At 31.5% G+C, this 22,821-nt stretch overlaps 1 pseudogene; it reads right to left on the reverse strand.

Annotated features, from left to right (window-relative positions):
• The window catches only part of LOC142328308 (cardioacceleratory peptide receptor-like), a 164,605-nt pseudogene that overhangs the window by 131,592 nt on the left and 10,192 nt on the right, over nucleotides 1-22,821 (reverse strand).

A 22,821-nucleotide genomic window follows, 5' to 3' on the forward strand; every position in this document is an offset into this window, starting at 1 on the left:
TTCAGTAAACTTACGAAATATGTTTTTAAAATATCTATAAATGCAAATATATGTCTACAAAGTGACAAGGCTGAATAGCTGCTAAAATTAGGGGAACATTTTTCATTTAAAAAGTTCGGGAATTTTATGGAAAAACCTCGTATTCTTCACATGATGATTAAACTAAACTTTTTCAAAGCATTTTCGGAATTTAGAATAGAAACTCAAAATTTTTTATCAATATTTCTAAATCTAAATAATTTTAATAAATGTCCAAAAATATGGTTTTAAAAATTTTTCTATAAAATATGTGTACCATATGTTTAGTTTCTATACGATATATTCATGTCAAATTATCCATTTTGAGAAAGTTGAAAGGAAGGTAATCCAATTATTTCTGCCGTAATTGTTAATTATTTAAATATAATTACAAATTTTATTAGAACTTCACAACTTATTGAGAATTGAAATTTTATTAGAACTTATCACAAAATATATGGGAACATTGAAAACAATCTTTAATGAAGCTTTACTCGTTTAGGAGTGATATAAAACAAGTTCCAGTTCTGTAGTGTCTAGACCTTTTTTAAACTTAATGTTATCTAAATCCTTTCAGAAAATGATAGTCAAAACATTATACTTTTCTTAAATATCTTCTTAGGAATATTTTCATTAAATTTAATTTAATGAAAAAAAATAATAAATAAATAAAAATTTTTTTAAGCGTTTGGTAGATATCTAGATCTTATCATTGGTAAGAATTATTGATAACTGAGGTAATACCATTCTATATTTAAATACGGTATTGTTTACAATCTTTATTTTTTAACGCAGTATCCTTTTTTATGTTACTACGGGTAAAATCAGATTTATAAATTTATAGGTACTCTTTTCTTGGTTTCCGTTTTCAACTGTTTTGTAATTTAACCCCAGAGAGATTAAATTGAAATAATGTTTATTTAGTTTACCTATAGTGAAATTTATAATCTAGTATTATTTCCTTTAGAAGTAGTTATGCGAAATTTATTTTTTATAGTTTGTTAACTAATGTGACAGTTAAGAATAAATGACTCATGTGGGTTTTCCCTTTTATACGTACAGATGAAAAAGATATGTTTATGTATGTATATTTCATAGGTATATAAATATGTTACAAAATTCGTACAAATAAGGTAACAGAATATAGGGACCTTTTTTATAAACAAAAAATATGGGCACTATCTCTTTACGTTATCATTACCATTAAAAGACTGTTTAAAAATTAACTTCTTCTGGTGAAGAATTATATAAAGCTATTTCTGTGGAATATGGAGAGAATGATTCATTTAAATATTGAGATTCGTTGACGAGCATTATTTCGAAGTTACATTATACCACAACGAAATATTTCGGACCTTTATTTTAATTTACGTGATGAAATAAAAAAAGAGAAAGATGACATTATTAGTCCGACAAAAATTTCAGCCTATTTTCTTGGCAGAGTGGTAGTATCTCCGCCTTTCATTCGGAAGTCCCGGTTTCGAATCCCGATCAGGCATGGCATTTTTCACACGCTAAAAATTTCCATTTCCATATCCCCACTCACAAGCTTCTTTGTTGAATTAATTCATTAGTCTAAAAAAAAAATGTACGTATCAAGTAATCACTAATGAAAGACGTTCCACCTGCTACATGTGGAATCTTGTAAATGTCGGTATTTTTTATTCAATAACCAATATGACGCTGTTTTAACTCTTATAGCTCTACATTTCACGTATGGCGACGATATTTCAGCAGTTTTATGTTCTTTCATTTAATAAATAGAATATAAACCGTAGCTTATAATCGACTTCCTTTCTGACCGATACCAACTGTTTAAACACACAATGTAAGATATAAACGTAATTTTATGCTCTTATTATGTTGGAATTTTACTAAAATATAAATGAATTTAACACGCATAAATCAACTATTAATTTCAACGAAACTAAGAAGATATTTGCGAACGTACGTTTCGTTCGCACATAAATACGTATACTTACGTACGTAAGTATATTTGTAAGTATAAAATTAAAATTTATTTTTATATTTTTATGTATTTATCTATATTTATTGTTATATCCTAACAATAACAACAATAACAATTTGTATATATGTTCTTTAATATTGCGTTTTATACAAAATATAACAAATTAACCTGTTACATAGACTTATGTTCGTCTCTATACGCAAAAAATCGAGAATAGGTGAATTTATTTTAATGAAAACATAAGAGTAACTTTAATAATCCTGTTAAATTTACTAATCATTTAAACTCCACCTTCAACATTTTGATAAAGAATAGGTTTTTTTTTAATCTAATCGTTGAAGGATTCTAGTATTTAGTCACTCAAAGAGTTTTGCCCATAAACTGGGGATTTTTATTTGTTGTGGGTTCATTCACCATCCTTTTCAATAAAAATAGTCACTAACGTATAAAAATACATAAAATTTTATAAAATTTTTTTCCTAAATTTTCAAATACATATCTTTCTATGACTTAATAGCTAAAGATGTTATTTGAGAAAAAATAATAAAGGAAGAATTTAAAATTAAAATTTCTGGAGTTAAGAAAAAGACCAATACTCAATTAGGAGATAAAATGTAAGTATTTTAAAGTCAAGATGAAACATTAGAATAATCGCGCTGATAAAATCTCTACTTTGGGTTAGGAGAAACACGAGGAGATTACTTTCTATGAAATAATTTTTCTGTTCTGGTCTAACACTAAAAATAAAAACATTGTTATATTTCTAATCAGAGGCGACTGTACAATTTAATCAATAAAGATCAGATGATACCAACATGATCGAAGGAAGAACTAATATTTTGGAAATAGCTTCAAAACAACCTCATAAAATTTGAGTAATGGAAATTAAATTTATTTAAGATTTATTGTTTTGGTTTCTTAAATGCAATCAGCTATAAAATAAAACTTGATAAGGATATGTGCGTATTTACCAATGATTTATGCCATTTATAGCTTCAGTAATCAACTTGGATGAATTTTTATCATAATAAATAAAAAGGCATATAAAATAATGAATTTAGGATATTTTAGTCTACAATTTAGTACTAATTTCGATAGTTATGTGAAATTTTAACATTTAAAAATAACTGCCAATCTTCGTGGCAGAATGGTAGCGTTTCGGCCTTTGATCCGGAAGTCCCAGATTCGTATCCCGATCAAGCAAGGCATTTTTCATACAATAAAAATTTCCATTTTCTGATTCCCATTTTTATATTTCCATGCACAAGCTTCTTTGCAACCTGCTGCGGTGAATTCATTCATCGTTCCAAAAAAAACAAATTATATGTTTTTAATAATGGTTTTCAAAAAGAAAAATCATTAACGAAATCATAAAGTTTAAGAAATTATAATCTTAAGTATTTTATAAACTGATTTGAAACATTTTAATTATATTTTTAAAGATACAAAACCTATATTTAAACAGCTTTAATAAAATTGTATAATAGAATATGAAACTTTTAAAATTTAGCAAAAGGACAAAAATCTTAACATAAAATGTTTAGCTTTTATGTCCTTTAAAACGCGTACAAGGATATATATATATATATTACACATTCGCGTAACGTGTATAAATAATGTAGATAAGTAAATATTTATTATCGTAATACATGCAAATTGTAGCAAGTTTGCTTATACGGTGGCTTGTCATCACATACATTAACATTTTTTTCTTACAATTAAAACATAATTAATTACAAAATAAAAAAAATTACAGAAATACTCACATGCAAAGGATTACTTAACTATTAATCAAAAGTAACTTTCCTGATAAAGTATTAACTATAAAATATATGACATAAAAAGCAGTGTTTGCACTTATTTTTTTCTACACAGTTAATAAATATCATTAAAAAAATAATAATATACATATAATAAAACCCCAATTTAAGTAAATTGTATTTTCGTACTCTTCATACCTTAAAACGTAAAGAAAATTAATTTTCCCACCCCCCCCCCACACCAACGCAAACGAAAGTAATAAAAAACTGATTCAGGTATTTTAATGGAATTTGGTAGTCAATTCGTTTTATGACAAAAATAAATATTTTAAAGAAAATAATAAAATATTTACACTCACTTGTAAAAAGAAATAATTAAAAAAGAAATAATTAGAAACAAGTGAATTATTTTCTTATCAGAGGAAACGAAAACCGACACAAAATTATTTCTTCAGATTTTCATAATAGAATATATCATATTTAGATAAATATGGTGTAAATTTTTTCACAATAAAATAGTTAAGATTTTAGCAAATAAATTAGTTTGATAAAACTAATGTTAACAGATATATTAATTAATATTTAATAATTTAACGTTGATGTGGACTTAATTTTGAAATTTAGAAATACCACATTTATTAAAATTTAATTTATTTAAATTCACTACATTTATTTTATTAAAAAAAAAAAATAATAATTTTGCACAAAATAGTTTATTAGTTTTGCACCTGCACAAACGTTTTGTAAATTTTCTTTATTTGGCTTTTTTTTTGGTAAAAAATGTTCGGCGTTATCATTGCCCGAAAACAATGTATGTGTTTTGAAACCTAAATTTTTAAAATTCACAATTAAAAAATAAATAAAAACGCCCGGAAAAAAAAATACGATATATAAAAATAAAATCTAATAGAATAACAAAAATTAAAACAAAATAAAAACATAAAAATTACAACAAAACCAAATAAAACAAAAAATAAATGAAATAGAAATTTAAAAAAACTAAAATTTTAAAAACAAGACAAAACAAAAAAACTTACTATAAGACACAAAACATACTTCTTCTTTAAAAAAAATCCAAAAGCACTATTAAAAAGTATGTAAAACATTAGCACTTCGGAGAAACAAAAAACATCTGGTCCAAATCTTCTTTATTATTGCCAAAGATTTGACGGATATTTTTGGGCAATATAAATTTACGATGCAATGTCGCATAACATGTACAATCCACAAGTATGTGGCGCACAGTCAAGTCGCAGTTGCATTGAACGCATAGTGGTGCGTATCCAGCTGACATGAGGTACTCGTGCGTGACTCTGGTATGTCCTATCAGCAATCGATAGAGAACCTCACGACGAATTTGTCTGCATGAGGAGTCCCATGGCAACACAGAATCTTTAATGAGCCGGAGTTTGTTATCTACTGTAGCCGTCCAGTCATTTTGCTAATGTGTGTGAAAATTGAGTTTTACACAGTTAATAAAGACGGATGTAGTAACACGGGTGGTGAAGTACGATTGACATGCGGCTTTAGCAGCAGAATCTGCACGTTCATTACCCGGAATCCCCACGTGGATAGGGATCCATCATAAACTCATTTATGTGTGGTAATGGTTAAACTCAGTGATTGCGTTGTAGATTTCGATGACGATAGGATGTCTAGTGTAAAAGTTTTCTAAGGCTTGGAGAGAATTACACGAGTCACTGCCAACAATGATATTTCAGTACTTAGGGTTAATTCAGGGTACTTATTAACAGGGTTATTTAGGGTACTTAGGGTTAGGGTTTATTCAGTCTTATTTATAGAGTATAGTTCGACAGTAAAGACACTTGTAATATCAAATAGACCAAACATATAAGTTTGGTCGTTAACAATAAATGAGCATCCAACGGTATCGTTCTGTTTCGATCCATCTATGTATACCAGTGCGTCCGGGTTGAAATAAAATAGGTGGTGTTAATTCTTTATTGTATTTCGTGAGATAAAATATAAAATCTATAACTTTGATTGTCCACGGAGTATATGAACACGGATAAACGGGAAAAATAGAAGGTCCGTCAACATTCAGAAGGTGCAGTAAATGTTAGGCACGAATATTTATAAGTGCAGCATAACGTAGTAGAAAAACGTTTTCAATAGCTGTTTCCAATGACACTAAATTGTCAATGGAGGATCGTCCTTGTCGGAAACTACACTGTCCTGGAGATAAAAGGCAATGTTTCTCCAAGTACCATGTAAGATTGCGGTTCACCATCCTCTTCATCACCTTGTATAGGACGCATGTCAAGGAGATAAGGCGGTAGCTTGAGGGGCTTGTTTTGTCATTATCAGGCTTAAGTACTGGTATGACAACGGCTTCCGACTAGGTAGTTGGAAAGACTTATGCAGAGAATAGATGATTAAAAACGTTTAATAGGTGTTGTAATACTGAATGAGGAAGGTGCGACAGCACTCCGAAACGAACGTTGTCGGTCTAGGGGATGTATCACATGAGTTTGTAAGTGCGTGTGACAACTCGTTCAATGAGAATGGAGTATTTAATTTACCGACGGAATAACCAGTGTTCAATGACAATCTTTCCATTTCCATTTTGTACCTTTGAAATTCGTTACCATATGATGGAACTGAGAGATACTGAGCGGAAAGTATTTGCTAATATAGTTGCCACCGCAGAAGATGATGAAAGGAGTTCTCCTTCATGAAGAAGCCCGAGAATAGATTGGTTTGGTGAGATGGGGTCTACGTATTTCATCCATGACTTTCGAATCCTAGCGTCTAAAAATACCCGCCGACATACCTATCTAGCTTTACGGTACAAAATTAGATCTTCGTCTGTAGGCCCGCGGTCAAATTTACGCAGTTCCCGCCGTCGTTTGTTAATAGCATTTCGGCAATCATCATTCCACCAAGGAACGGAAGGACGTCTAGAATTTCCAGACGTTTGTGGGATATATCTAGTGACCTCTCAACCCCGTAGGCGGAAGACACGCACCTTGTGACATTACCGGTCGCCACACCACCCCTTGCGTTCCAAGCTCTGAGGGCCTTTACCGGAGGTCGTCTTTCGACCTTCTAACTGATTAAATCTCACAGTCATCAGCCAGGTTTCAGTCGGGATACCACCGATGTAAATGCCTGGGCAGATCAGTAAAATATAAGTCATTTTACCTTCACGTAGGCCTCAAACGGACATCTTCACATCCAACCTAATATGATTCCCTCAAACTAACTAACCCAGACCGCGGAAGCGCGAACCCCGCGCCTTATTTAACAACACTACTTTAACAATACCGTTCGTGACTGTGAATGCCTAGAAAACGAACGAGTTGTAAGTTAAATGTGTGCTTTTTTGGCGGAGGGGGGGAAACGCCTTGCGTTATCATCCCCGGAATGTTTTTTAATAAAAAGGTAAAATAACACTAAAACAATAATAATAATAATAAATAAGGCTTAAAACTAATATAAATTATATAATAAAAAATTTTAAACTAAGTTAAAAAAGTGAAATAAAACTCAATACTAATATCACAGACGGAATCTTTAAAATACATAAGCTAAAATAATAGAAAAGGAAACTATATAAAATTTAACTAATTCCGATAGTGAATGCAAAAGGCTCCCTACTCGGATAATACAATTATAGACATAGAACCAAAAAAAATCAAAATTGAAAGTAAGGGGAAAAATTATTAAAAACTCTTTTACCATAAAAAATATACATGACAATATTAAATTTTTTGCATTAACCTAGTACTACGCAAAAAACAGAAACAACCGGTTCAAAATTTCATTATCATTGTTCAAGATGCCACGGATGTTTCTGGGTAGATTAAATTTACGATGCAGTGGTGCACAGTCATGAGGCAGTTCCATCGTGTGTATAGGGGTGCGTATCCTCCTGACATTAGGTACTCGTGTGTGACCCTCGTATGTCCTATCCGTAATCGGCAGAGAACTACTTTTTCAGGTCGAATCTTTCTGCATGAGGAGTCCCACGGCAACACAGATTCTTTAATCTGCCGGAGTTTATTATCAACGGTAGTCGACCAGTCACCTTACTATCTTGCTCACTTCATTCAGGTCCGCCCAGGAGCCGGGGACAACCCCCCCCCCCCACACGGGTGTCAAGTGACTTCTGGACCGTAGAAGAAGACACCTTCCGCCCCCTTCCGTTCCGAGCCCTTATGGGCTTTACCGGAGGTCATCTTCGAAACCTCGGCTTTTGACATCCAGTCTGCCTCGGCCAGGATGTCACCGATGCGAATGCCACGAGTGACATTCCCATCGGTATACTATTAATTAATGAACTTAAAACAGAACAAATCTCACCGAGTCTTAAGCAAGACAGAAAATACCTAACTAACAAATGAATTGAACTACCTACCCGTAGAAGGTAAAAGGGAGTTCAACACACAACACGAAACATAAAAATATCATATAGAACAATAAGAACACAATATTATTGAAAAAAAAACAAAGCAAGGACAAGAACAATAACAAAATCATAATTTATAAAACATCAAGTGACAGCCTCAAGTATCATGTCGGCCTCCGTGGCGCGAGAGGTAGCGTCTCGGCCTTTCATCTGGAGGTCTTGAATTAGAATTTTTGTTAGCCATCGCATTTTCACTCGTTACAAAATTGTCATTTCATTTCATCCATCCTCTGAGACAATACCTAACGGTGGTCCCGGAGGTTTAAAAAAAACAAAAAACTCAAGCATCATGGACGTAAAAGAGTAAAGCTGATCAAGGTCGCCCACACTACTGTTGTACTGTGACGGGATGGCTTTTTTTATGCCAACCATTCCAATCTACCTTTTTAACAATCAATCTCCTTGGCCTTTTTCTTACCTCGCGCCCGACATTAAAAGCAATAATAATTGGCCTGTGATTGCTGCCGTGAAAGTCATTGCAAACATACCAATTAAGACGAGGGAATAAACTCGGAGAGCATATGGGGAGGTCGATGTTGGACAATGTAAGATGATAACGACATGCATGTGTGTAACGCATAATTCAGTAGCCAAAGGTCTTGTCTTACTCTGTTTACCATATTTCCTCGCATTGAAACTCGGAGTTCAGAGAGAAATACCAATTGCAGATATGCAATTTGAAGGCGATAGAGACCTTCACAGCAACAGCAGGAATAAGGGTACGAAGTGGTAACCTTTTAGCCTACATCGCAATCCGCATGAAAACAGCATCTCCAACAATCATTTTACTGTTTATCAGTCTTTTCTCAGATTTTTAAGAATGTTTTTTTCCTCTTTGAAAGTTGGGCAACCTCGAGATCTAGCTGAATGCGTTCCCCCACAGTTTTCACATTTTTCTTCCTCCTATCAGTCAGTTTTCAGTGTTCAGTGTTTCAGTGTGACTGATCTTCTTTTGCACATCTAGCACAGATTGTGGTGTTTGGACAAGAATTTATGGTATGGCCATACCTTTGACAATGGAAACACCGTCGTTGGTTAGGAATGAATGGTCGTATTCTAAAAAAAAGGTATCCTATTTTAATTTTCTTCGGTAGTGTAGGAAGGTGCGAAGGTTAAAGTAAGAGATGGAGTAAGTTCTTCCATCTCTACCTGACGTTTATCCTCCTCACCTCTATAACACCTTGGGAACGAAGATCTTAGGTAATTTTTTTAACGTCCATCTCAAGAAGATCATGACAAAAAATTACTCCTCAGCTAATATTTAAGGTTCCATGACATACGGCACTTAGACGAATACCGCCTGTAGTTGTAGTTTTATACTTCTTCCGCCCTTGGTGAGATGTAAGAACGATCAAATTTTCTCATCACTGAAAGTCTCTATTAGAATTGGACCATCTCTCAGCTTTCTGATGTTCTTGGGGGAACCGCTTAAACCTGCCACTACCTTATTCATCAGGATAGGTGAACCCTTATGAAGGATGCCACCTTCCTGATCATTGCTTAAAACTACAATTCTAACATTCAGGTATTGTAAAGGTGTTTTGTCGCCGTTCCAATTATTTACCTCGGGCCAGTTATCTCCACCAGACAAAGCCGATCGAGGTCTTTTTACAATATATATGTTGGTGGTTTTAGCAGATAGATCACCAACCATCATAGAATTTGTTTATGGACTAGACATTTTGGTCCCACGAGTACCGGCGAAATAACAAACCACTACAGCAGAGCGCACGCGTAATGAAGCTAGAGCTAAATACAACTGTGTTTGCTCAGATGTCCAGAGGACATCGTTAGATACTACGTAGAGCCATTCACCCATCGGCACGATAGTTCTCCCGTTAGCTTACGATGGTGCTTCGTAAGGAATGTTGCAACATCACCGAGTGTATGTGTAAGAAGAAATAGTGTAGAAAGTTGTAATGTTGTTGTGTAACGGTATATGTTGTAAATTGTGTAGTGTTTTTGGTGAAGCGTATACGTATGTTGTAAAGTGTTCTGCAGCTTAGGGTGTAGTGGGAAGAAAAGTTGCAGAGGCTAGGCTCGTGGGGACGCCAACTTCCGAAGCCTTAAACAATAAGACTCCCCGTGGGGGTTTAGTAAAATACCTCAATCAATTTTCAAGAAATATGTTTCTACGAAGTGACCACAGATAGATGGAAAATAAAACTTATGGGATGTAATGTATTTATATCCATATCTTTTTAAATATTTCTGTCTTTTACTAAAAATTATTTTCCAAAATTTTCTTACATAGTTTCGAAATACTGTTTAATTTAATCCGAAAGAAACTGCTTACAATAATTATAGAAGTGTTAAATAAAACAGATATAATTATTTAACTTCAATAAAGTATAACGAGAAAATGTCTACTCATTTATTTTTTCAAGAAATGAAATTTTTGTACTATTAATTAGTGATTCTTCTGTTGACCAATTTTATTATATATTATCCAAGTATTTAATAGAAATAATTTTGTCACTAAAAAAGATTGGACTATGTATAATTTCATAGAAAACGTAATTTAAAATAACATAAATGAAACAAAAAATAGTCCACCTGAATGGAAAATCCTTTATCAACAGTCATACAAAAAAACATAACAAAGTTTCATTCAGAATCAAGCGATTTTTGCTAGAATGACAGTGACTAACGCTTATAGTTTCGTTTTTAAATGTCTATAAAGAACAAAGTTAAGTTGCTATAAAGGCTTAATATACAGCCAGTTTGTGTAGTGTTTAGCATACTGGTTTTTAAATTGTTTTATCTTTAGCTCGATTCCCAGCAATTTCATCTCTTTCGTTAACTGTAGAAAAATGAAAGAAGATGTAATAATAAAATAAAATTAAAAAATTTAATTATTTTCTAATTATATAACTGAGCTAAGAAACAGAAAAAATGATTAGTAGGAACAGTTTATGGTATCAGAGATTAGGAATAAATCTCTGTCCTCTACATTTTTTATTATGTACATCTCTAAATATAATAAAACAGTTCATTAAATAGAGTAGTGTGGGGGATGGACTCACCTTGAATTTCTATAGTTTACGAGTTTCCAATGAAAATTACAAAAATTGAAAAAAACTTGATTGACACTTTGATAAATATAAATAATTCTTTATGTGTAATAAAGGAATGTTAACTTTTAAGACGTTGCTGACTATTATTAACAAAAGAAATTTTGGATCTTGACGAGAATCTTGAATCTGTAATATTTCTGATTATTGAATGTCTACTTTATGTAATTTTTTGGATATTCAAAATATTCCCAGACATAACATTCACCAAGCCATGAGTCTTTACCACAACTTAGTTTACTCCTAAATAAAAGCATTAAGTTCTTTGTGGAGGTTAGCTAAATAATCAAATAAAATTAGAGTAGAATACCCATAGAGAAAATAGAAATACAATTTTCGAGGGACAACAAAACTGATTTCGTTTGTAATAAAATTAAACCATACTGTCTTGCTTTGTACCGCTTTAATAAACGCTAAGCCTGTCGTAGTTATTAGGTAATTATTAATTATACGCATCTTTCCGGCTAAAGAAAAGTGTTATCTCTTGGAACTCCTATCAAAACTCAGAAAGAATTTTTATGATACAAAAATAAGATTTTCAAGACGCTAAAACAAATTCCTCGATGACGTCTTTTACGACGTTGAAAGATATCAAGGAGGAAGAAAATCATTAACCATTAACACGTAAATTATTCACAATATGAATTTTGTGTGAACTATATGTATTTTATAAGCTATATGCATATGTATATTATATAGTTATATTAATTTTTTTATTGATTAAAATAATAAACCTAATATTATAGATAGTATGATGATAAAAAGGATGTGATATGTAAGTGGGGTAGCAAGCATTGAGGTACCTGCAAGTACCTGATGACCTTACAGGCCAGGTTTCCAGCGTGCCACGATACAGTTGTTCTCCATATTATGTCAGTCAAAACTTGAATTAGACCAACTGCCAGATCTGAAAAATGCACAAAGAAAAAAACATAAAAATATTATCAATATTTTAATTAAATTAATACAATTTTTTTTTAATTTACAGTCATTTATCAGACCACTTTTTTAAAATGAAATCATTCAAAATTATTTGGACTATTAATTTTAAATTAAGATAATATTGAAGCCTGAACACTGTTTTGTAAAAATTATTTAAAGAAGAAATACTTCTTTTTTAAGATGATGTGAATAAACAAAGTTGGAAAATAGATTTATAATATTTAAAAAATTAAAAACACAAAATTTAATTTCAGCATAGAAAAATAAAAATAATAATTTCAAAGATTTTTCTTGAGAAATATTACATCACTTAAACCGTAGACATAACATTAAATTTATTATTCGTTGTAAAGTGCATCAAAAATACCAACTGACATAAAATTATTATTTGGTATGATAGATGAAAAGAGGTCACATAAAAAGATGATAAAGTATTTTCTGAATACATATTGAAAATCTTACTGAACAGCGGCGAAAAAAAGCAATGTTCAGAATTAAAATGAACTGAGAAATCAATTCCGAAATAAAATTGGAATATTTCTTTCTCGATTGCAACATATAAAAATTTTATTTTCCAAACTTTTAATTAATCTAAACTATTTCATAACTAAGATGTTAAATTAAAAAAAAAAAAAAAAAAAAAAAAAAAAACAAGTCGGGGTTAACATCATTTTCAGTCAAACTTTAGTAATTTATGTTAGTCCATCCATTGAAAGGAAAAATATACAACTACTTTACTATAAAATAATAAAAGAAAAAACAATACGATTTGTTATGTAAGAATTTACTAGACCAGAAATAACTTTTTCGAAATTTTTTTTCTCTAAGCTATTATAGTACTGTGCACACTGCTAAAATACAGTGTACTTAAATTATTGTAGATAATAAAAATTAAAATAATATGCTTATAGTAACAATGCAAAAAATCATCTTTTAAAATTTGTTTTTTTTTTCATTCTTCAACGACGCAAGAAAAGTCGAATATAGTAAAAAAGAACCCTCCTTTTTCTGATTCGGATTGTTCCTATTTCATATGTGCTTTGGTGCACGATTCAGAATTTGGGATTAATTAAACAAAACATTATCAAATTTAATATTGCATGTGAAATATTGTTATTAAAGTTTGTAGTCGGAATAACGTGAAGAGGAAAATAAACGGTGGATGGGTCAGTAGTCGGTAAAGTTTAACAAGGATGTTACCACCTATTTAAAGTTGTTAAATAAAACTGTAGCTTATAGGTCATATATGGATTGTATATCAATAATAAAAAAAATAAATTCTGTTAAAATGATATAAAATTAGGCCTTCAAAAAGGCCGTATTTATTAATTTGATTAAATAATTTTAATTTAAATATGCTTTTATCTGTTTTTCTTCAGTTTTCTAGCAGATATAGTTAATATTATTTTTAGATCTTCAAAAGAATTTGATTTGTTACTTTAAAAAAAAAGAAAATTGGCTTTTATACTTTAGAAAGAGGGAGAGAGGGTGTGTGAGAGAGAGAGAGAGAGTAAAGTATAAAAGCCAATTTATATATATATATACATACATATGTATATATTAATAGCACATTATGCAAACGTATTTTATTTTCTATTATTAATAAAAAAGAATAAGAAATTCGGTATTCAAAAACTGTTGCTAAGTGATTAGCAGTATAAGATTTTGTTATATTATTAATCATTTTAAAATGAAACTGTAAGCAAATTAGATGGAATATTTTTCAGATGCAGAATTTCCAGTGAAGATCTTTAATTACACAGAAAAAATAGAGATTGAGGTGACTGTTCTGGTTGTAACAGTACAGTCACCGCAGTTTAATTCAGAAATTGTAAATTAATATAATCATATAATTATTCAAATGCAGAATTTCCAGTTATCTATGCAACAATATGCGAATAATATCTATGCAAAAATTTAACATTCGAACAAAACAAAAATTTAAAAAACGAGGAAATTTTTGTAAATTAAACAAGTAGTTTTAATGACTTAAATCACAAAAGATCAATTATCTCATAATTATGACACCAAACAAATGTTTTATTAAAAAACATGTTCACCAAATGTCAAGGACTTAACGTAAAATCACAGAAAATTTAATTTCTGTGATGATTATGTAGAACGATGTTTCTTGCATGTAAATAGATTTACTTTACATAAGTTCGATTCGTTTTTTAAAATTAATTTTAAGAATTACCCATCATTTTACAGAGTTAAATATTTAAAGTAACAGAAATCTTATCTTAGTTAAAGATATATTGATTAGCTTTCATTGTGATTTGGGCTAATACATACTCTCGTACGATAGACGGAATCGCCTTTCGGAATATTTATATTTCATGACTTTTTTTAAGATCTCCTGAGTCCTAATATACTAAAGTGTTGACTTAGGATTAGCTCTGTATAAAGACCTGCGCGCGCGTTTTGTTATACACTCACGTGCATGTGTGAGTTTATCAACTCAACCGAGTGTGTTGACAAGTAAGGACATCTGAACACTTTTTGATGAATACGCAATTCAGCTGATCAATAGTGTTTATTGATAAATAATATTTACTATAATTATTTATTCCTTTTTAATTTATTGTTTTTTTCATAAGCAATATTTAAAAATCAAAATGTCCTTTTAGTTTCAGATTTTGAATAAAATTTTACAAACAGTTTTATTTAATAATCATTTATTTCAGTCTATATTTTTCAATTGTCTATATTTAATATTGCTTCGCCAGTAATTAAGTAACTATTAATTTAAGCTTTATTCTTATTTATTTTTTTAAAATTACGGGATACAAACAGACATCCACCTTCATTAGTTAGTTAAATTTGTTTACATTACGCTAGCTTAATATGAAATATAGAAACAAGATAATATAATTAGAAAGAAAATACGCCTCCCTTTTCTAAAACGTTTATTAATTTGTTTATTTACATTTAAACATGATATTTTTAAATTGTGATTATTTTAGATGATAGTAGGCACACAAAATTATCAATTACGATATAACTTTTTTTCAGGAATAAATCTAATAATTTTTTTAACTGAAACTCACTTTTCAAGAACAGTAAAAGTAATCAACATTTTTTTTTTATAATTCTTCGTCAGAATATTAGCGATATAAAATAATAATTTTTAAAATAATTATTTATACTTTTTTAAATTGATTTGTTTTTAGAACACACTAATGCATTTTCATTCTTCCAGTATATTTACGTTTATGTTATGTGCGCGTGCACGCGTGTATATGACATCTTCACAGGTTTGAATATCATGAAGTTTTAACCTACTATCACGGTATAGTCAATTACCTTGAGTACAATCATGTACTAGTAATTTGTGTATTAGAACAAATAAGTCAGTTAACAAAGAAAAACAAATTATGAAAATGGGGAGCTAGAAAAACGGTGATAATGAATTGGGCTTATAAATTTCAATGGTTTTTTCTTGCTTACCTAGTCAGAATATTACTTGATTAACCATTAGTACATATACCATTGAACAATTTTAGAAAAGAAAATTTTCATAAAAGTCATCTACCACTATTACAAATTTTATTTCTATACATTTTGTTAACTTTTGGAAAATTCAATCTAGCTTTCGAAATTTTATTATTAATTTTATGTAAATGAAGCATTATCAGCTTAACAGATTTCAACCTTCATTATTCGTTTAGGGATTTTTATATCTTCTACTTTTAAAAGTAGGACTTCATAATTTTTTTTTATTTTATTTTTATTTATTTTTTCTCTAAATGAGAATTTGCATGTTAAGCATAGTTTGAAACTTTATTAAAGAATAATTCTTTACCATTAAACCATTAAAAAATAAGAATACTGTAATTAAACAAAAAGTTAATTTTTTGCTCTTCGTTAAATGTAGGAAAATTTAAAAAAATTATTAAAATACTTCAGTAACTATGATAAAATAATACAAAATCGTATTGTTATGTTAAAAATATTGAAAATGAATACCATGAAAATCATGTTTTTTCTACAGTTATTAATAAAAACAAATAAAATTAAAAAGATAATGGTAGACTTTATTTATATATTTTTATAATGATAACCAAAAAGTACCTATTAATGAAAAATTAAAATTTTATTCAAAACTAGGTTTGAATAAGATTCAAACATGTTTAACTCGGAACTAAAAATGTAATTATAGGTTTTTTCAAATCGATCAGCCTAAAAGGTACAATATATTTTCCACCGTTATATGTGTAATGTTTTTGAAAATTATTCAGTTTTCATTTTTATTCTTTGTAACACAATTTTTTATGCTTATTAACTGCAAATTTGTAACAGATATTTTAATAGTTTCGCTTTCTAATTTGTAATAGAACAAAAAGGTAATCAACTCAAAGTATATTCAAACCGTAAAAATGAATTAATTTACAAAACAGCACGGTAAATTAAACAATTATTCACGATCATTGAGTAACAAGAGTTGAATGTTGATAGATCATAAAATTAATGCTCTGTATTTCACGGTATTGTTGCATAAAATGAATTCTAGTACAATAAAGGTTTCCTTGAATGTTAAAATAGATTTTTAATGCATTATTGTTGTAGCTATAATAAATGATTCACAAAAAAAAAAAATTATGCATAATTATTTAAATATGTATACATTTTGTTAATTTACACATTTAGTTAAATAAATTGTTCTAAAATAAAACATTTTTGGATAAAATGAAGTGTTTTATATTTAAAAATATATCGAAATTTTTATTTCAGATTTCTATTAATGTCTCTCACTTAAATTCTTTGTATGTTCCTTATTTCATTAAGTAAACATATCCATATAAGTGGAGGAAATTAATTGTTTCTCGAGAGAAGGAATCATCGATAATAAACTTCTTCTAATTAAAAACACTAAATTGAAGTGGGGCTTTTCATCCAGGAGTTGCCGTTGAGAGGTGGTTAGTATTTGCTGGTTGGGTATAGCTCTCGCTAGACTCGCTCATGGACATCTCATCACTCGGACCAATGCACCTGTTTGTGTTCACTGCGACAGCCTTCTACGGTACACCACATACTTTTGGACTGTATTTTTTAAGCGGCATTGAGTCAAAATTTAAGTTAGGGACTAACATCCGTAATATATTATGAGTTACAAGTTGAGTTACAGCCGCCGAGTTACAAGTGGATTTGAGGACAAGAGGGGATCGGCGTGCAGTCGTTCATATAAAAGACCTGGATGCCGACACTACGGAAAGAGAGATTAACGATGTTATTGCTGCGGTAGCTGGCTCCTCTGAATCCTTCCGAGTTACATCTATCAGACATTACGGTGACACCCGCAATGCCACTGTAATTATTAACTATAGAACTGCCACTAAACTGATCGCCAGCATCAAAAATAGGCTGGGTACACTGTCGTGCTTACATCCGCACAGAAAATGACAAGTGCCAGAGATGCTGAACATCTGGGCATAGGAGTATAGATTGCAAAGATCCCGACAGGTCTGCCCTCTGTTTTAATTGCGGGGAGAAAGGGCACGTAATTAGGGACTGCAGAGAAGGCATGAAGTGCTTAGACTGTGGCAGCGAAACACACCGCACTGGAGGCATGAAGTGCGGCTCCAGAGGCGATGCCTAAGTTACTGATGGCAAACACCAACAGGAGTCGTCTCTCCCTTGACTTAGTGGGAGCGACGGCCATGGAAATCGATGTCGATTTATTGGTTATAACTGAGCCTAATAGAATTGAAGCTGCTCGCCACGTTTGGACCACCGACACTGCCGGGGATGTAGCAGTTAGGAGCTACAGTAATAGGATCGGATGGCAGTTGCATCATAGAGGAGAGGGGATTTTAGCGATTATTTTGCCGAATTTTGTCCTTGTGGCTGGATACGTGAGTCCTAATATTGGAATTGCTGAGTATGAACTTTACATTGACGAAATACAACAAGTCATCTTACAGTCACCGAAAAGAGCCGTGGTTATGGGTGATTTTAACTGCAAGGCCACGATTGCTGGTAGCAGTTATACTAACAGAAGAGGGCAAATCTTTACAGAAATGATGATGGCGACTGATATGATCTGTCTAAATGACGACTCTTATACATTTGAAGCCAGAGGTCATAGATCTGTATTAGTCCTGACATTGGTTGACAATAGTTGGGATCCTTCGCTCTATCAATGGAGAGTTTTGAGGTCAGAAACTGGTAGTGATCACTTTGCAACGTTATTTTCTTTTGACGGTATACGACCGTTGATCGGGAGAACATCAAAGCCGCTGAGATTGACTAAAAGACAGGTAGAAGTAGTGGTTGACAATGTTGCTCGCAAGCTCATGGATGGCAGAGAGGTTACGCCTTTTGTTCTGCAGGAATTAATAGTCACGGAGATGGCGAGGATTCCTTTTAATTTTATTTTTCTTTCTGTAGATCGAATATTAGTTAAGTAACATTCAATTTATTTTGTAAAATTTCTGTATTTTGTTGTTTTAGATTTAAATTTATCTTTATTCATTGAACAAGAAGTTACTGTCATTTATTTATAATTCATACCAAGTTTCTACGTAATAATTAGATTTTAACACGAGCCAATTACGAGATAAAAATAAATTATTTTATTTTTCTATTTATTAATTTTTTTTATAACAGTCAACAGGTTTGTACGCAACGAATTATAGAAAAAAAGTGTATATGCTATAAATGATTAAACAATATGTAAGCATTAATGATATTCACTTGTGATGGATTTATATTATTTATGAATGTAATCCTCGAAAAGTGATATCGTTTGTAGGTGTGTATATCCATTGATCATATTCTAAACGTTTATCTGTAGTTGAGAGAGTTATGTATTAGCTCCGAGAGTATAGAGAGAGATAGAGGGACAAAGTGTGCGCGTACATGACGGAGACACTAGTACAATGACTTGATACTACAGCATTGGCTACTTAAGTAGACAGCAGTAAATAAACACTTTGGACATGAGGATCAGTGGAGAATACTTGTCTTACTATGACATCACCACTTAAAATTCACTCTGATGTTCTGAATAAGATTCTATTATTAATTTTTATAATTTGTAAATTTTCATAATCTGAATATCAGATATTTTAAAAATTCATGAATTGCATTTCGCTTATTATTTTTTTTACAATTTATATTTTATTTACTTATTTATTACTGGCTTATTACAAATGATCTTTCCGATTTTAAACTTGAATAACTCACACGTTTAATAACACTCATATACATGAAAGTAACAAAAATGGTAAGGAAACTCAAAAGATTTTGTATTACATTTGGTTCACAACATCACATCATATGTGCTCAACGTTGGCTCTGTGTGTCACGCGACACACACCAAGCCTTTAGTTTAATTTCTGACAGATACGTTGTAACATTAGGCGATCTACAAACTCAATGGGCTCTGTGATACTAACACGATGATCCTGGATGATAGGTGGTAAAGGTGGCTGATTCACGATATGTTTAACAAAACCATAGAGAAAAAGGTTACAGGGTGTAAAGTCAGGGGAACATAGTATTCAATGCAAACGTTCACTAGCGTTATGGCCAGCGCGCCAAATCCGTCTGGTAGCTAATATTTGGTAATATGGTAGTATCCATTTGGTAGTTACCTATTCAGTTCACGTCTGTCATCTAAGTGGAAATGGGGTGGTGCTCCATCCTGTTGAAAAATTAAACCTTGGATATCCTCTTCCAATTGTGAATTTCTATGAGATTTGTACGAAAATCCAGTTTACCAGTTACCAGTAAGTTCATTAAGATATATACTCATATATTTCTGTCAGAAATTAATATTTTCGATAATTAAGAAATTTTGTATGATCATATTAGTAACTAGAGTAATAAATTCTCCCAGCATTCCAAAACAACTATCACATCCTGCATAATATGATTTTTGAAAATTAAATCAACCACTAAATAAATAATAATAATCAACCACTAAATAAAGGATTTCCTTCCTAAAAAAATAAAAGAACCTATCCCAAACTCTATTTTTTGTAATATTGTAGATAAAAGCCAATTAAACATTAACTACTAATCAATAAACCCTTGGATTTGTAAATGAATACAAATTAAATTAATTAAATGCTACAATAATAAATTCAATTTTATTGGTTAGTATATTAAAGAATAAAAAATAGATGTAAACATATTATTTAAACCAAATCGTAAAATATAATGTTACCCATGAGGGTAACGTTATATTTTAAGATAACTGACTTTTCTTTATTTTTTTTTGTTTTTAAATTACCATTCCTAATTAAAGCAGCTATTAAATGGAAAATAATCAATAGCTGGAAAACTGCTACTCCAAAAACCACCAATCTGACATGGAGCGATAGTTGAGATCAGTTGTGAATACGTTCGCACCTGTTTTTCTCACGTTCCGTATTTTGAAATTTTTACTAGGGTTTTGTGTTATATAGTTATTTTTAGTTTTTCTGTTCTTATTTTACTCCCTTAGTTTTGTTTTTACTGGTGTTTACCTACCATAACCAAGTATTGTTTGCATGGTTACGCAGTATTGATTTCATTAAAGACAGTTTAGATCTTTGTTTGCCTTCGGCTTATGTGGTCTGTTAAGTGGAATTTTATGAGAATAATTTTATTTAAATTATTTTTTTATAACGTGTACATATTACTTGATATATATTTGGATTATAATTAATTGATATGGTAGTTCCAGGCGGACTTGAGGGCGACGTCCCGATCGATGAGGAGGGATTTTCTCCTGTTACGGGTCGGAGAACCTGCAGGTGGAGAGGGTCTGTGGTCACCGTGCAAGAAGTTCTGTCTGTCAGCAGTGTTGGTGAGAGTATTGAAGAGATAGTAGTATTTCTGATCGCTTACTTTCAAGAAGTTAGTTGAAGAAAACAGGAGAGGTTCCGGTTCGACACCAGAAGAGGGGTTGTTGACTCGTCTGGTTCGTCCAATAGGAACTACGAAAGAGATTTTCCGTCTCTCACGACAGGGTCGGGTAACAACCAGGATGAGATGGACAGGGGTCGATTCAGGATGAAGGGAAGCGTCGACTGCATGGTTCTCCTCCGACCTCTGATGGGAAGAAGAAGTCTCGAGCTGGTTGTTCTTGTGAACTAGAAGAAGTGTTTTACCCACAATATGAGACTTCTCTTTTGCAGTGTGAGGGAGAATGTGTTGGTCCGACAACACTCGACATCTAAGATCAAGATTAAGGAGTGCTCCGGAGAGATTGGACCTCAGCAATCGTATGTTGGAGTCTATTGAGAAATTTTTAAGCCGGCTAGAAGAGGGACTTCAGGGGTGACAACATGTTCGGCCAAGTATGAAGGACGAAGTCACACAGACTTACCTAATTGTCCCTGATGAGGCAGTTCAAACTCTGAATGAGGGGATTGGGACGAGCTACGACTAGGTCGCTTGAGAAGCTGCGGCGGACGGTTGAAGATGGAGTCCCTGATTCCGATCTTGAACGGCTAGTCTTTAGGGGCTGTCACGAGGAGCCGAGTCTATGTTTAGTTGCGGATTCGGTTCCGGGGGGGGGGGGGGAGGCGTGGAAAAAAGAAAGGAAAAAATCTGACTTGAAGCAATGAGAAAATATTAGTTATGAGGTAGTTAATAGGACATAATTTTAGTATTTCTATTGCACAAGAACGGCTACCCGCAGCTTCGTATGCGTACTTGACGTGTGGCATGAGCTCTTCGACGCTAGTTTGATTTTCTTTTCTAGCATCTCTGGATCGTGTCTGAAGTTCAGGTCGCAGATTATTTTGTAGTATAATAATGAGAGAGGGCGATCGAAAATGAGGTGGAATACGGCCGAAAAGGAGATAGCATAGTGACTTATATTCACAACAGGGCAAAGAACAAAACAGTTTTGCACCATTTTTTTTACTGTAATTGTTAATAAATTTGGAACTAATAAATTTGGTTATTAGAGCCGGGCAAATTGAATTTTGTTACAAATTTTATAGGCTTTCATAAACTTCTAATTTGGTCGATAATTTCAGCATTTTTGAAATATTTGCGAAAAACCGCAAAACTGCGCTTGTAATTTTGCTTAAGGAGTGGAAAAGCCGGGTAGGTAGGTTTTTCAAAATGAAATTAAAATAATAATTTTCCTCTTGTTTGGAATTGTTTTAATTTCATTATGTTCAGAATAAAAGTGTAGATCTGTAGAAAACAAAAACATTTCTCTTGCATACTATATGTATAGCTTTAAAACAGGTGGACATAAAATTTTTTAAAATGTAATAAAAAATAATATCTTTCTCTTTAACAAATAATATTGTGTACGTAAAGTAACTGGAAAATAGCCATTTTATTATTTCGAAGCGACATGTTAAGTTCGAAAGTCATCAGCAAAATAGCATGCCGAATATAATCACATTCTGAATTTTAATCCAATTAAGTATTCGTCTAATTAAAATAAATTAGTTAACCGATTAAAGAAAAATAATAATGCGAATTTCTTTAAAACTATTGTCATATATGTACTTTTTATATAAGTTATCATCATTTTTGTCATTAAGCTAATTGAATTTCATACAGATTAAATATTTGGAATCATTTAACATAAATTCTAGCCTGTACGTATGTTTGTATGTATATATAGAAAGAAATATATTCACACAAATATGTATGCATGTATTAAGTATC

This window comes from Lycorma delicatula, chromosome 7, assembly GCF_047948215.1.
Source record: "Lycorma delicatula isolate Av1 chromosome 7, ASM4794821v1, whole genome shotgun sequence".
Classification (NCBI taxonomy): Eukaryota; Metazoa; Arthropoda; class Insecta; order Hemiptera; family Fulgoridae; genus Lycorma; species Lycorma delicatula.